Source organism: Lampris incognitus, chromosome 9 (assembly GCF_029633865.1).
Source record: "Lampris incognitus isolate fLamInc1 chromosome 9, fLamInc1.hap2, whole genome shotgun sequence".
In the NCBI taxonomy this organism is placed as follows: Eukaryota; Metazoa; Chordata; class Actinopteri; order Lampriformes; family Lampridae; genus Lampris; species Lampris incognitus.
The window spans coordinates 57,538,613-57,555,111 of record NC_079219.1 but is presented as its reverse complement, the minus strand read 5'-3'; the positions used below and the strand labels follow the sequence as shown (position 1 = coordinate 57,555,111).

At 48.3% G+C, this 16,499-nt stretch overlaps 1 pseudogene; it reads right to left on the bottom strand.

The window, feature by feature from the left end:
* The window catches only part of LOC130118605 (nuclear pore membrane glycoprotein 210-like), a 38,141-nt pseudogene that overhangs the window by 21,582 nt on the left and 60 nt on the right, over positions 1 to 16,499 (bottom strand).

The window sequence follows — 16,499 nt, the reverse complement described above, 5'->3', positions numbered from 1 at the left end:
GGGTGGGAAGCCGGATGTGGGTGTGTGTCGTGGTCGCTGCACTAGCGCCCCCTCTGGTCGGTTGGGGTGCCTGTTCGGGGGGGTCCTCCCACGCGCCACCTCCCCCTGGCAAAACTCCTTTCTGTCAGGTGAAAAGAAGCGGCTGGTGACTCCATGTGTATTGGAGGAGGCATGTGGTAGTCTGCAGCCCTCCCTGGATCGGCAGAGGGGGTGGAGCAGTGACCGGGATTGCTCAGAAGAGTGGGGTAATTGGACAGGTACAATTAGGGAGAAGGGGGGGGGGGGATAAAAAAAAAAAAAAGAACAAGAGTGGGGGCCGCCAAAGGAGACCTTTGTTTGTTTGCTTTGCCAGCAAACTTGCAGCAAGGCTCCTCCGTGACTTTCTAAAACCAAGCCGTGTTTTACAGGCAAGCGCCATAAAACATTGTCGCCACTAATGCAATACGCTACAGTGCCAAGGAGCCGGAGTGTGTTGTGGCTGGGGAGGAATCCCACACTTTTAGGGCCCCTCTCAGCTGAATCATGTGGTAATGACTAAATTCAGCCCACTGAGACGGGAGACAGAATCTGACCCAGCCCTGACAAAGAACAGACAGTGCTCCGTGTTTTTAATGGCCTGTTGGTATAATCAATCCTGGATATTGAATGTCTTCTCTTTCTTTTTCCCACCTCCCACTTATTTGTGAATCTAAACCCAACAAACGAACTCAAGAATATGGTCGTAGCAGACGTCGAAACATGACCGAACCCAAGAATGGGCTGCATATTGTCTCCTAAGTCTCTCAGTACTGTCAAATCGAGGGGGGGGTGGGTCAATACTATTAGTGCAGCAGGTTCCATCGGGGTACTCATAATAGCTGAGGTGGATGGTTTCAGTTGCTTATTCAGCGTACATTAATCACAGTCACCCTTGCTTAAAAGGCTGCTACTCAACTGGAGAAATGAAACGACCCAGTTGTGCAATTTATGGTTATGCCTCTCCTGATGCTAGTGTGTGTGTTCTCGGCTCTCCTCTCACCCACCTCCGCCTTTCCGACACCTGTTTAGATGTGCCACGGGGGATTCGTACTCCATGATTTTGAAAGCTTCGGTACAAAGAAGTAATCTAGGTGCAGTCGGTATGTATAAGTAGCTCATGAATGGTCAGTGCTGAAAATTTATATCGCCGTTGTTATTTGATGACTGACTGAACTATTTTACTGTGTGGTTATGAAAAGAAAAGACTACGACACCCCGTCCTCGAGCGAACACCCCTGGAGGCTGCACCGTAGCCTGGAATTTCATCAGGGAGCAGTCTGTGACCTCCAACATGTTGGGCGGGCGATGGAGGGTCGGTTCTCAGAGATGGTGATGGTGCCCAGCGGCGAGACCTGGCCCTGGGGGGGTAGGATGAGAGGAGGTCTCCCCGAAATGGGTGTCCATGGGAGGGGATGCCTGGTGCGGCTCCTCGATCTCTCCCCATACCGCCGTTGGTAGCGTGATGGCTTCGCCCACCTTGCAATCCCCTCGCAGGGGGAGAATGTTCACATGAACCACCCCCAACACGTACAGTGTGTGTGTGTGTGTGTGAGTGTGCGGGCGTGCGTGCGTGTGCTTGTGAAGGTACCAGTCCTGTGGCCAGGTGTTGGGGTTTTAGTTTATCTGATGCTTGAATCTCTGTTCGGCCGTGCCTCTTTCCTGCTATGACCTCTCCTTTCACAGTCACCACGGCAACCTCACTGTCATTCTCTGACCAGCTCACAGTGCCGCCTCCCCGTTCTACCTGTTGGCTCACACGCACATACACAAACATACGTGCGCACACACACACACACACACACACAAGCAAACACAAACTTATCGAATTCCAAATGGCCCCTGCCGCTTGTTATTTTACAACCTCACAGACACACATTTGCTCACATAGTAACACACACAAACATGCATACACAGACCTCCATAGAATGCTTGTAAAGCCATCCCTCTGGTTGCCAGGGAAACACGAGGACAGAGGGCATCAGAGATAGGGGTTCATAGCAGGACCACAATGTCTAGATGAAACGAGGAATGCTCTGATCAGGGCTTTTAGATACCACACATGCCTCCTAACTTAACTGGAAGAGTACTACTGTTTCAAGTGTAGGTGTGGAAAGTCTGAGCTGTGTTTTATGTCGGCACATAAAGCGTATGAGGTTAGCATTGAGCCATTAAACAGATAAACACAAGCAGATCTGTGAAATGAATTTGCAACAATTGGTTACAACATAGCCATAAAGACTGTTGTAGTATTATTATCAAAAAGACCATTACCATCAAAAAGACATGCATGACGGGTGTTCGGGTGGCGTGGTGGTCTATTCCGTTGCCTACCAACACGGGGCTCGCCGGTTCGAATCCCCGTGTTACCTCTGGTTTGGTCGGGCGTCCCTGCAGACACAATTGGCTGTGTCTGCAGGCAGGAAGCCAGATGTGGGTATGTGTCCTGATCGCTGCACTAGTGCCTCCTCTGGTCGGTCGGGGCGCCTATTCGGGGGGAGGGGGAACTGGGGGGAATAGCATGATCCTCCCACACGCTACGTCCCCCTGGTGAAACTCCTCACTGTCAGGTGAAAAGAAGCGGCTGGCGACTCCACGTGTATGGAAGGAGGCATGTGGTAGTCTGCAGCCCTCCCGGATCAGCAGAGGGGGTGGAGCAGAGATCGGGACAGCTTGGAGGACTGGGTAATTGGCTGGATACAATTGGGGAGAAAAGGGGGGGGGAATCAAAAGAAAAAAACAACAGTCTCCAGTGCTATTATGTCAGCACTCCACCTGATGCTGTTGATCCTCTGGAGTCTTGTTGCATCATATCTGCTGTTTAGCCGCCACAGCGGCGCTTTCTCTTAGAGATCACTGCTAAATAAAATGCTATGCACCATGACATCTTTGACAGGGAAGTCCTACCCAACAATAACCATTAAGAGAGAGAGAACTGGGAGGCCAGTATATGTATCGGAGGAGGCATGTGGTAGTCTGCAGCCTTCCCTGGATCGGCAGAGGGGGTGGAGCAGCGACCGGGTATAGCTCAGGAGAGTGGGATAATTGGCCAAGTACAATTGGAGAGAAAAGGGGGGGGGGCCAAAAAAAGAGGGTTAAGGTTAATTCTCCTGTCTGTGCCCCTGACCGAGGCATGGCAAGACGAACTGGAGTTGGTCCCCGGGCACTGCACGGCGGCTGCCCACTGTTCCTAGCTACACAGCTAGGATGGGTTAAATGCAGAGTGTAATTCCCCCACGGGGATTAATAAGAGTAGATCAGATGTCCAGTTCCTGGTGAACTGTGATTGACTGGGTCAGCGGCAGGGTGTGAGCTTGCTGAGAGTGAAGGAAGAGTAAGCATAACATGTGAAGGTTTGCACGTACGTGTGTGTATGTATGTTTGTTTGTTTGTGTGTGTGTGTATATTTGTGTGTGCGTGCACACTGCACCTCTGTGACAACAGCAGAGATTGAGGCTTTTATGATGGCACGTCCAGCCCCAAGTGTCTCCACCACAAAGTAGGTACGGCTGACAGAAGATTCCAAAACAGAAAAGCAAGTCAAGGGTCTCCACTGCCACCGCCACATTCTGATGGCAAGAGCGAGAGAGCGAGAGAGACACAGAGGGACACTGAGAAAGAGAAAAAGAGATGGGGACAGAAGTTTTGTGGAGTGTATCCATGACGGGTTGTCATGGGAACAGTGTTTCCAGATGACAGAAGCTGATAAAATTTTAGGCTAGCTGTGGACGATGGCGTTACCTTTCACAGGTACACTACATGTCCCTCCTGACCATGGACGCGTACACTCGGATGATACTGGCATCCGCTCTGCAACACCCGTCTATCTGCCTGACAGGGCTTCACACACACACACACACACACACACACACACACACACACACACACACACACACACACACACACACACACACACACACACACACATTCAATGTTAAGTGTGTGCTCCCTGCTTAGTAAGCTAGCTGGGATCCACCACACAGACAAAGCGCCAGGGCACATCGGGTTGTGCAGAGTCCACTAGACCTGGACAGAGAGCAATCACCAGCAGAAGACAAACTCAGGAAACACTCCTCTGCATAGGGTGAGATTAGGGCCATCTAGGGTGAGCCAAGTTAAAAAGGATATGGGTTAGAAATGGGCGGCACAGACATGCAGTGGTTAGCGCGGTCGGCTCACAGCAAGAAGGTCCTGGGTTCGAGCCCCGGGGTAGTCCAACCTTGGGGGTCGTCCGGGGGCGTCCTCTGTGTGGAGTTTGCATGTTCTCCCCGTGAATGCGTGGGTTTCGTCCGGGTGCTCTGGTTTCTTCCCACAGTCTAAAGACATGTAAGTCAGGTGAATCGGCCGTACTAAACTGTCCCTAGTGTGTGTGTGTGTGTGTGTGTGTGTGTGGGCGCCCTGTGATGGCCTAGTGGCCTGTCCAGGGTGTCTCCCCGCCTGCCGCCCAATGACTGCTGGGATAGGCTCCAGTATCCCACGACCCTGAGAGAAGGGTAAGCGGCTTGGATAATGGATGGATGGGTTAGAAATAGAGTCACTTAATAGATTTGGAGTGAAAGTTCCTAGTATGGGGAAAAGTTTGGTGTAGAAGGAATGAACACAAGTCGGCAGACAGCACACAGTAGTGTAATAATGCAAGGGTGTGTGTTTTTAATGAATGCACTTTCGGATACTTGGGTTTGAGACGGTCAGTGTGGCGTTCCCCTTCCTGACTGCAGTGATGGTGGCTGTTTCCTGGTGCACACGGATGACATCGTCATCGCTGTCTGAATCTTGTTCCACGGACAACCGATAACCTCCAATACTGCGAGTCACATCTGGAGAGGGTTAATACAATATGAGATGAGAAGAGAGAACTACTTATATGGAAGAGTGAAATTTCAAGGGCTTAATGTTTACCAACTACGTTAAGAAAAATACAATGTGCTCAACAATCAACCATTTCACCTGTGTGTGTGTCTCTTGCACAATCTTCCTGACACTGGTACTGGAGAGAGGAGCCAAGCAACAGGTAAGCGTCGTGGGAGGGGCTTAAGTACAGTATGTCAGTCACTGATAAGCTGACACTTGCTGGCTCCACCTCCTGGGAGACCTGTCAACCTGTCCATCACCTGTCACCAACCTGTCCAATATTCCAGAATCATGTGATAGTGTTAAATGACAGTTCTCTCAATACTTGACTTTTTTTTTGAGTTGAAGAGTAAGCAGGCACTTGTTTTCAGTCTGTCACATTTTGGAAAAGAGATAAAAAATGGGTGTAGATGTAGAGGATGGGGTTGGTGGTGTCCATGTATAAAGGATATAAAGGGGTGTCTTTATACATGCCCAATAATCCAGGTATGGAAATCACAGAAAGGTGAATCAGTTCATCTGGACACAACGTTTATTGAGAGAAACGTTTCATCATCATCTAAGTGACCCCTTCAGTCTCAACTGACTGTAGGTATCCCCACCCTTATAAACAATACAGTGACTGCAGGTATCCCACCCTTATAAACAATACAGTGACTGCAGGTGTCCCCACCCTTATAAACAACACAGTGGCATAACGACGAAACCAATGATCGGTTTCATATGCAAATTGCTGCGACCATTAACTAGAGTTACAATGGCCATGTGTACTATTCACAGAGGGTTGGAGAATAGTTGCAATCACAGCATTGTAAGATGGTGACAGATGTACTCTTAGCCCCCCCCCCCCCGGTTCAGGCATGGCCGGTCCCTCTTCACATAGATGGCCTCTTTGACTCCCCGTTCGAACGAGCGTTCCTCCCTATCAAGGATGTGCACATCCTCATCCTTGAAAGAGTGGCCACTGGCCTGTAGATGGTTTAGACTGTGGAGTCCTGGCCTGATGTGTTAGCTCTTCTGTGTTGTGCCATCCTGTTGGCCGGCGTCTGTTTGGTTTCCCTGGTGTACAACTGCCATTGACTTGATGAGTGATGAAACGTTTCTGTGATTAACCGTTGTGTCCAGATGAACCGACTCAACTCTCTGTGATATAAAGGGGTGCAGATGTAGAGGATGGTGATGGTGGTGTCCATGTATAAAGGATATAAAGTGGTGTGGACGTAGACGACAGTGATGGTGGTGTGAGTCAGACTGAACGTGGCAGCATTGTAGTAAAACAAGTCTACCCAGACAGTTCAGTTCCTAACGCCAGTGTGTCGCCTTTCTATTCGCCTCATATCTTATATGTCTAACATGCTGGACCCCACGTGTGTCGCCTATGTCATACTGGTTTCAGTGTCTGTGATGCCCCCATATGAAGAATGGATTTTTTTTCCCTAAAAACAGTCTTGTGATGCATCTCGTCTCCCCCCTTTTCCCCTCAATTGTATCCAGTCAATTACCCCACTCTTACGAGCCGTCCTGGTCGCTGCTCCACCTCCTCTGCTGATCCGGGAGGGCTGGAGACTACCACATGCCTCCTCCGATACATGTGGAGTCGCCAGCCAGTGAGGAGTTTCGCCAGAGGGAAGTAGCACGTGGGAGGATCATGTTATTTCCCCCAGTTCCCCCTTCCCCCCGAACAGGCGCCCTGACTGACCAGAGGAGGCGCTAGTGCAGCGACTAGGACACGTACCCACATCCGGCTTCCCACCCACAGATCCGGCCAATTGTGTCTGTAGGGATGCCCGACCAAGCAGGGGGTAACACGGGGATTCGAACCGGCGATCTCTGTGTTGGTAGGCAACAGAATAGACCGCTACGCTACCCGGATGCCCTGCATCTTGTTTTTTGTTGAATTTATCATCACGTCTGCCTTCTTTAGCCCGTACCAACATGTTTTCATTTCAAAAATATTTCTGCCTGTTTAAGTTCAACAGCATCTCTCTCTATATGTTGTAGGGAGATGTGATCGTTTCCTTTTACGTTGCGTTGATTTGACATTTGACAGCGGTGATGGGTGCGGGCTAACTGCTCTATCTGTCCCTACCTTGAACTCCGGGTCCGAGGGCCAGACCCGGACCTGGGCCACTCCATTCCTTAGCCTCTCCAACAGCACTCTGTCTCCCCTCTGACCCACTTCCTCCAGGGACAGGATGTGATGCGGGGGGGGGGGTATACCCCGCCCAGTGAAGCGCAGGAATCTACCCCCCAATGTCGGATGGCGATGAACAAAGGAAGCAATCACACACACATAATGTTACAAGTGCGTTTATGTGCGTTTGTCTCCCACCAGGATAAAAACCGTATGTGATAAGCCTGCTAAGGATTTACACTTCCCTCATTCTCTGCTCTGAATCCAATCTATTCTGTCCATCCCTCTCTCTCACCGTATGACCTCAGCAGCATCTGAATCCTTTGGAATTCTCCACTCAATCTGCAAACCTGCAACACTGCTGAATGTGTCTCCTAAGAGAAGAGAAGCAAAGAGCAAAAAAATAAAAATAAATGAAGGTTAGGAGAGAGGCTTGTCCAAAAAATGAAACTAAACTAAAAAATAAAATGAAATGAATTCATTGCGGGGGCAAAACAAGTGTCGAGATAATGACAGGCATTACATTACCTTGGCTACAAAATTGCACATTGTGAGATGTAAGAATGCACACAGCCCGGGAGAGATAATGAAAGCCCCTGTGACGGCAGTCGCTGCCAGTAAATATGACAGAATAACACTGATAACTAGCTCATCACATCTGGGGTATCTGCTGTGCCAATGGGGGAATATCGCCTCCGGCAAGCTCGTTTTCACACCTGCTTTACTCTGCGTTTTATTTTCACCCTGGGAAAAACACACAATGGGTCACATGTGCAGAACATCTCTTTTCCAGAGGAAAAAAAAAAAAGACTTAATCTCTTCTATAAAAGAGGAAAGGTATGATGGCTGGTGGATGTTCTGGGCTTTGATGCTCATGTAAAGTATGTCCTACATAGTTCACCTTCCCCTCAACGAAAAGGATGTGCCAATATTTCAGTGATGTGACAGGTGTGAGGTTTGGACTTAAATCGTAGGTTCAGGTTTGATTTTGCCATGTTAAGCCCCCCTCAAATAGATGCGCGTTACTCCATAGACCGCCGTTCGATTGCAACCTATCTGAGAGGAATTTGGCTGTACATAAGATAAGCAAAGTTTATGTGGCGTCTCTTTTTTGCAACTGTTGGCGAGTGAAATAATATTGAAAGTAATGAGTTTCTTACATGCCAGAGAACCCCTGGAACTCGTACAAAGACCTCTGAACCACCCCACAGCCATCTTACGTGACCGCTAACTTGAAGCAAACTCTATCAGGACAATAAAAGGCACCTGCTGAGCCCAACGCTGTGATGGACAGTTCAAGGGGAGGGTCTTCGGTGAGCACATGACGAGTTGTCATGACAATCTGAATCCGCCGAATCTGACTGATGATCACGTCGCACCGCAAGCTGTGTCCAGTAACTGAGAAATGACTGAAACAGTCTGTTTGGTTTAGCATGTGGAGACTATCAACACACATAAACAAGGTCCATGGCTGAGATTTTTATTGAAAAACTAATCCGGAACAGTAAGATCCTCTTTGGACAGATGGTGAATGTGAAAGCTAAAAATACCACACTAGTGGCAAAAACAAGGGGTTTTAAAGATTATAAAGCTGCAATTAGGGTTTTTTTCCCCATTAATTAATAGTTACTTGGACCATCTGGACCATGGAGTCAGGTTGCATAATACCAACTGGTATCTTGGTTGGAGACACTCTCCACAGACGGCCCTTGAAATTTTTTGATCAGGTATGATCAACACTGGTGCGGTGATAAACACATCCCTATTCAAACAGGAAACAGGGCTGAAATGTAATGAAGATGAGGACATCTGTTGTACAGGTCATCTATTGATTTCTACAATCCATATTACAATAAAACAGTGTGCCCTCACAGGGCAGTGATGGAAACTGTTAAATCTGCTGTGGTGACCCCTGAGAAACAGGGAATAAGCCGAAAGAAGAAGTGTTCCAATATAGGCTGATGTATTTTGTAGTACATCAGTTTGCTCGTGTTTGCTTTAGTCCGAGGATGCCAATTTTTTACAAATGTGGGAACTGTTCACTGTTGAGCTGATGGCACCCAAGCCACAATGGCTGCTACACCCTGTTGCCAGACCCGGGGGGGGGGGTAGCAGATTTCCCTTCTAATGTTTCATCTGTTGCAGTGAGACTGGGGCTAAGGTCTCTCTGTCTCTTTCTTCATAATACATAATATGCACACAGAGATAACTATGTGTGTGTGTGTGTGTGTGTGAGAGAGAGAGAGAGAGAGAGAGAGAGAGAGAGAGAGAGAGAGAGAGAGAGAGAGAGAGAGAGAGAGAGAGGAAGAGAACGTTGTAGTATTTTCCCATCCTGCTGGTTTGCCCCTCTTCTACTTCAGTCTGTATTACCTGGACACTGACCCAGTGTGGTCTTATATCTAAACCATATTCACGCTGTCTTTACGTCCCTCCTCAGTCTCACCTGCATTCTGTGCTCGTATCTCGCTGGCCCTGCGGCCTATGGAGAGGACACCGGCACAGCAAGGCACGGGCAGAGACAAAGGACGAACATGGACCGTCTCAGGTCTAGAAGACTCCCTGGAGAAACTAAAGAACATGCACACGAGGGGACAAACATAGGCAGAGAATAAGGCAGAGACACACCGGCGGACGGACACATACTGAGACATGCTAACGCTGAGACATGCTAATGCTAATGGGGGCGTTCCTTAATGTCAAAGCCTGTAACGTCGTGTACAGGACCCTTGTGGGAAAAAATGATATACTGTGAGTATTTTTTAGAGTATACTTAAGTATAAAAGGTACACTAGCTTGAGGTAACCATATTCTTTCAGCTCGTTCCTTGTTTCTCAGGGGTCGCGACAGCGAAGTTCACCGTTTCCGTCGGTGCCCTGTGAGGGCACAGCACCAATGGCGGCCGCTGTTAACCCGGGCCTCAACCAATCCGGTATCGAGCCTCGACCGATCCGGATTGGTCTTGTCAACCCGCGCAATGGTTTGGCAAATTTTTTTAGCTTGAGGTAAATAAAGGTAAATAAACGAGGTAGCTTACTTATATGTATGCAAGTCTTTGGGACTAAATCCACTCGATTATACCTGTACACACTCGTGACTGAAACATACAGCCAATGTGCAGCTAACTTACACAAATACTCAAAAGAGTATTCTAAAAAAAAGAAGAGAAGTATTCACAACTCTAAAATGTACACAAGTACAGTTTAAATATACAGCAGAATAGAAGCAGACTTGCGATTTTCTTAGCTTAAAAGTCGTACGTTAAAACGCGCAAACGTCACTTCCTGTTTTTCCAGAGGGCGTGGCCACTCACCACACGCCGAGGCCCCGTTCAGCCGTGAGAGTAGTTAGAGAAAGTGGATCTATTGTGTTGGCCCGACTAAAACTGGACTTTTTAAACACATGTAAACGCGTTAGTCCGACTGAAATCGCGCTAAATCTAGTTTCTGGAAGCGGGGCTAACACAGCTAGATAGCGCGGGGGGAGATGGATTTACTTGCCTCGGCGTTCTGCGCATGCTCCGCAGCTCCCGCGGCGGTCTTTCGTCCAATAGCAACCAGCTGAAAGGGGGCATATCGCCACCTACCGTACCGGGGTGGGACATACTTCCGTCAATAATTCGATTCTCCCCCGGTTCTTGTGTGCTGGGACAACGACAGTGGACCAATGACGCAGCTCGACGTAACGGTGCACGTAAACGCATCCAATTCAAGCGAAAGGGGACATAAAGTCACCGGGACACAGAAACCTACTGAACCTCTGGACAGGCTGAAGGTTACAACCACGTCGCGTCGTTTTGTTTAGAATGTTTGTTTGTTTTGTTTTGTTTTTTCGAAAATTGTTCAAAATGACGTGTAAGTCAACTGCAGATTCTTTTATTGTTTCTCAAAACGGAGGTTATAACAACACTAGCAACAAATATGGAGACCCACTTAGACTGTAGATGTTCTACACCTCTGTCCATTCTTAATTGTTCTTAGTTGCTCACATTTCTACTCATATGTGCTCAAACGATACGTTGTTATATGGGTGCTGGAGAGAGACGGACAGAGAGACAGACAGATTGACAGAGAGAACGCGAGACATACAGAGAGAGAGAGAGAGACAGATGGACAGAGAGAGGCAGAGATGGACAGAAAGAAAGAGACATACAGATGGACAGAGAGAAAGCGAGACATACAGAGAGAGAGAGACAGACAGATGGACAGAGAGACAGATGGACAGAAAGAAAGAGACATACAGAGAGAGAGAGACAGACAGATGGACAGAGAGAGACAGATGGACAGAGAGAGGCAGAGATGGACAGAAAGAAAGAGACATACAGAGAGAGAGAGACAGACAGATGGACAGAGAGAACGTGAGACATACAGAGAGAGAGAGACAGACAGATGGACAGAGACAGACAGATGGACAGAGAGAAAGCGAGACATACAGAGAGAGAGAGACAGACAGAAGGACAGAGAGAGAGGCAGAGATGGACAGAAAGAAAGAGACATACACAGAGAGAGAGACAGACAGATGGACAGAGAGAACGCGAGACATACAGAGAGAGAGAGACAGACAGATGGACAGAGAGAACGCGAGACATACAGAGAGAGAGAGAGAGACAGATGGACAGAGAGAACGCGAGACATACAGAGAGAGAGAGACAGACAGATGGACAGAGAGAGACAGATGGACAGAGACAGACAGATGGACAGAGAGAGAGACAGAGATGGACAGAAAGAAAGACATACAGAGAGAGAGAGAGACGGACAGAGAGACAGACACAGAGACAGACTAGTAATGTTTTTTAACACCATTAAACAGACGCACACCTGTGCGCACGCACAGAACTTCAAAAGACATATTGTCAAATGTCTTTAGCGTTTATATTATTTTATCAGTCTTTTAGTCATTGTTGATATATGTTCACCGTGCTTTGGCAATACCAATATAATTAATGTGTCATGCTAATAAAGCCAATTGAATGGAGGATTGATTGACCTCACGGTCTGCCCCCCCCCTATTGCCCTTACTGTACTAGTGTGTTTATTGTTGTAGCTGTCATTCTATCCTGATACAATACTGTTCATGTGTCTTTGAACAACTATATTTACAACTTCACCTCACACGATGTGCCTTAGAGATACAACACATAACTACAGCCGTGCCAGTATAGCCCATTTCATTTGAACAGACAGACCGAGAGACAGAGAGAGATGGAGACAGAGACAGAGCGAGAGAGAGATGGAGGAGACAGAGGCAGAGATGGAGAGAATTGGGGAAAGAGATGGGGAGAATTAGGGAGAGAGAGAGAGTGATGGAGAGAATTAGGGGGAGAGAGAGTGATGGAGAGAATTAGGGGGAGAGAGAGTGATGGGAGAGAATTGGGGAAAGAGATGGAGAGAATTAGGGAGAGAGAGAGAGTGATGGAGAGAATTAGGGAGAGAGAGAGAGTGATGGGAGAGAATTGGGGAAAGAGATGGAGAGAATTAGGGAGAGAGTGATGGAGAGAATTAGGGTGAGAGAGAGAGTGATGGGAGAGAATTGGGGAAAGAGATGGAGAGAATTAGGGAGAGAGAGAGAGTGATGGAGAGAATTAGGGGGAGAGAGAGTGATGGAGAGAATTGGGGAGAGAGAGAGTGATGGGAGAGAATTGGGGAGATAGAGTGATGGAGAGAATTGGGGAGAGAGAGTGATGGAGAGAATTGGGGAGAGAGAGAGTGATGGGAGAGAATTGGGGAAAGAGATGGAGAGAATTAGGGAGAGAGAGAGAGTGATGGAGAGAATTAGGGAGAGAGAGAGAGTGATGGAGAGAATTAGGGGGGGAGAGAGAGAGAGAGTGATGGAGAGAATTAGGGAGAGAGAGAGTGATGGAGAGAATTGGGGAGAGAGTGATGGGAGAGAATTGGGGAAAGAGATGGAGAGAATTAGGGATAGAGAGAGTGATGGGAGAGAATTGGGGAGAGAGAGAGAGTGATGGGAGAGAATTAGGGAGAGTGATGGGAGAGAATTGGGGAGAGAGTGATGTAGAGAATTAGGGAGAGAGAGAGTGATGGAGAGAATTGGGGAGAGAGAGAGACTGATGAGAGAGAATTTGGGGGGGAGGCAGAGAGGAGAGCAAAAACATGGAGACTGTAATGTTATAGATATATACTTTATTAATTCTCTCTGATAAAATAAAATTACAAAATTAATTTCAACCTCAAACGGCACTTCCCTTGTTCGTAATTATGTAACTTGTTAGCAATACATATATCATATAGTTGTCGTGACGAATGAGAAGAATACTATAGTTTAGTAATAGTAGATATCAGCTATAACTGCGTTTAATCGTAATGGTAGAAAAGACCAAGCATTACAACGCCAGAGTCCGGTAACAGCGTACTGTACAATATCCCAAGCGTGTAATTCAGTATTCCAGCCACAGGGTGACGCTATTAGACAGATTTCAAAATTGTGGAGAATTAGAAGGTCAGTCTCTTTTCTCCATCGCACCGTTATAATTCCTTCCAGATATAGTATAGATAGTCCTACCCCCCCCCTACCTCCCCCCGCCGCCGCCACTATATTTGATTGGTTTCATGAGCAGCTGTTCCTTCATGGCCATTCATCCTTTATAAGGTTTTGTTTGTGTGTTCTTTTCACTTCATTGGCAGTCCACCTGGATCTCAGCTCCGGCCGGCAGTGAAGTGCAGTCCCCCTCATAGCAGTATATAGCAAGTCCATGTCCAGATTTTCACAGTTATTCCCTCAGAAATATTGTCAGGGAATCTGCAACGCCTCTTTTGTCCCGAGCGACAGCAGCGTTCCCTGCCACTTATTGTAGTCCGTTTAAGAGAGAGCACTTTGGTTGTCAAGGTGTGTGCGTCTGTCTGTGTGCGTTTGTACATGTACGTGTGTGTGCGTGCATGTGTGTGTGTGTGTGTGTGTGAGAGAGCGAGAGACAGAAAGAATGCCTGTGCCTACATGGCAGTTTGTGTCAGCAAGCAAGCATGGGTGTATTTGTTCACACAGTATACATTCATGTTAGCAGAGTGAGTGGTTTTGGGGACCGGGAGCTTGAAGATTTATGGTGAATAATGTTTTGCTTCATGTCTGTGAATGTTCTCATTCAGCCAGGTCGTGGCTATCCAAAGGAGTTGAATCGAGTGCAACTGGACTTGGTATATATCCGTGAAGACGTTTCGCCTCTCATCCAAGAGGCTTCCTCGGTTCGTGCCTCTCTGACTAGACCAAGCTGGTCTGACTGGCTGCTGATGAGACTCATCACCAGCCAGTGATGGCTGATGGCTGGTGCCAGTCAGACTAGCTTGGTCTAGTCAGAGAGGCACGAACCGAGGAAGCCTCTTGGATGAGAGGCGAAACGTCTTCACGGATATATACCAAGTCCAGTTGCACTTGATTCAACTCCTTTGGATAATGTTTTGCTTCCTTTTACAAAAGGTCCAAAATATATCTCAGTTTTCCAAGGTGGCTCTCACACCGGTCTCAATAGCCACCATAACGTGAAAGAACAGTGGGATCGTTTTATGGGCGATGCTGGGATTAAGCGGTCAATGGATTTGTTCGCAGTCGTTTGCAGCAGGTAGCTCAACGGGCTAAGTTCTAGTTCACAACATCCTGTAGCGAATCCGGGGGGCAGCCGGGAATCCGCCGCAGCCGGGACGCGAACCCGGGGTGACTGCGCTAACCAGTCGACTAAAGGGTCCGACCCGTTAGCCAACGGGCTAGCGAGTCCAGTCATTTGTGACCGTTACAATACCCCCCCCTCCCCCGGGGAAGCGTGTCCCCGCTTCAGCATACCAGCTTCCTCACACCTCTGGGCGCACGGTCTCACCATCCCACTTCTTTTTTTGTGGATTTCCCCCCATTATCTCCTGATCTTACCCGGCCAATTACCCCACTATTCCGAGGCTCCACCTCCTCTGTCCATCCGGGGGAGGGCTGCAGACTACCACATGTCTCCTCCCATACATGTGGAGTCACCAGCCACTTCCCTTCACCTGACAGTGAGGAGTTTCACCAGGGGGACGTAGCGCGTGGGAGGATCACGCTATTCCCTCCAGTTCCACCTACCCCCCGAACAGGTGCCCCGACTGACCAAAGGAGGCGCTAGTGCAGCGACCAGGACACATACCCACATCCGGCTTCCCGCTCGCAGACACGGCCAATTGTGTCTGTAGGGACACCCGACCAAGCCGGACCGCTACGCTACCTGGACGCCCCCACCGTCCCACTTCTGACACCAATGTAGCAAATTCAGGGGCAGCCGGGATGCGAACCCGGGTCTCCCGCACCACGGGCGACTACGTTAACCAGTTGACTAAAGGGTCGGACCCGTTAGCCCGGGACATTGAGTCTAGTCATCCGTGATCGTTACAACACAATAATAAGTCTCTGTGTGATAATGGAGCAATAGGCTCTGCGCAGAGCCATTACTCAGCCACCAGGGCTAGCATAGTAAATATTAAAGTGGACCGGTCCGAAATTCAAATTCGATAATCAATAAAACATTATGTTAGATAACACAATCATGACACGTTTATCTATTGCCCCCTCTGAGTTTGTTGGACGGAAGGTGGAGAGAAATTTAAAGTGAGGCCCACTTTCTGCCTGGACGCGGAGCAGCGACTGCGACGGCTCAGCGAGCACGACGGCGTGCCGTCAGCAGCTCCGAGTCGAGCGAGTCTGCCGCCATCGACTACCGTCTAATCCACAGACGCTGCGAGTCGCTCGATATGATGCGAGCCCAAATCCCTCCTGCTTCGGCTGTACAAGACATTTGTGCAGTTCAGTGAATGTTCAGCGTTGCTTCTAATTGAGCGGGTTTTAAATGTCAAAACTGTGGGACTTCACAAGTTCAAACCCCTACATCAGCCGACAACCACAGCACATAAGATTGTTTGGATGAACAACTTTGCGGTGCTCTTTTTGGACGTGTTAGTGCATTGTTTGCTTGGCAGTATAGGCTACAACGTTTTCTCGTGGACTAGTGCATCAATTGCGCCGTGTGGATGTATGTAAAGAGGAAGGTCCGTCTTCTGACAGACTGTGGGTTCATGTTGTGCTGAGTTCGCTTATATTGTGTGAGTATGCTTAGTCGATCACATTTGTGTGTGTGTGTGTGTGTGTGTGTGTGTGTGTGCGTGTGCATGCATGCGTGTGTTATGCTAGTGTCTGTGTGTGTGTTTATGTGCACGCGTGGTGGTGGTGCATGCCACTAGTTTGTACCGCGGTCATATTGATTGGACCATCTATTAAAGGGATGCTTGTTAACGCACAATTATCATTCTGATAGAAAATACATCGTAAGGATAAAAAGTCATGGTCATTAATTCCTGATGGAGGGAGCAGAGAGAGAGAGAGAGAGAGAAGAGAAGGAGAGAAATGGAAAAAGAGGGCTTTTTCAGTAATTAGACTGGATTCCGTAACAGCTTTGAGTCCGTGTGGTTATTTCTCCTTCTCTCTCCTCCTCTCTGCTTCCCCTCCCCATTTCTGTTTTCTCCTCTTGCACCTC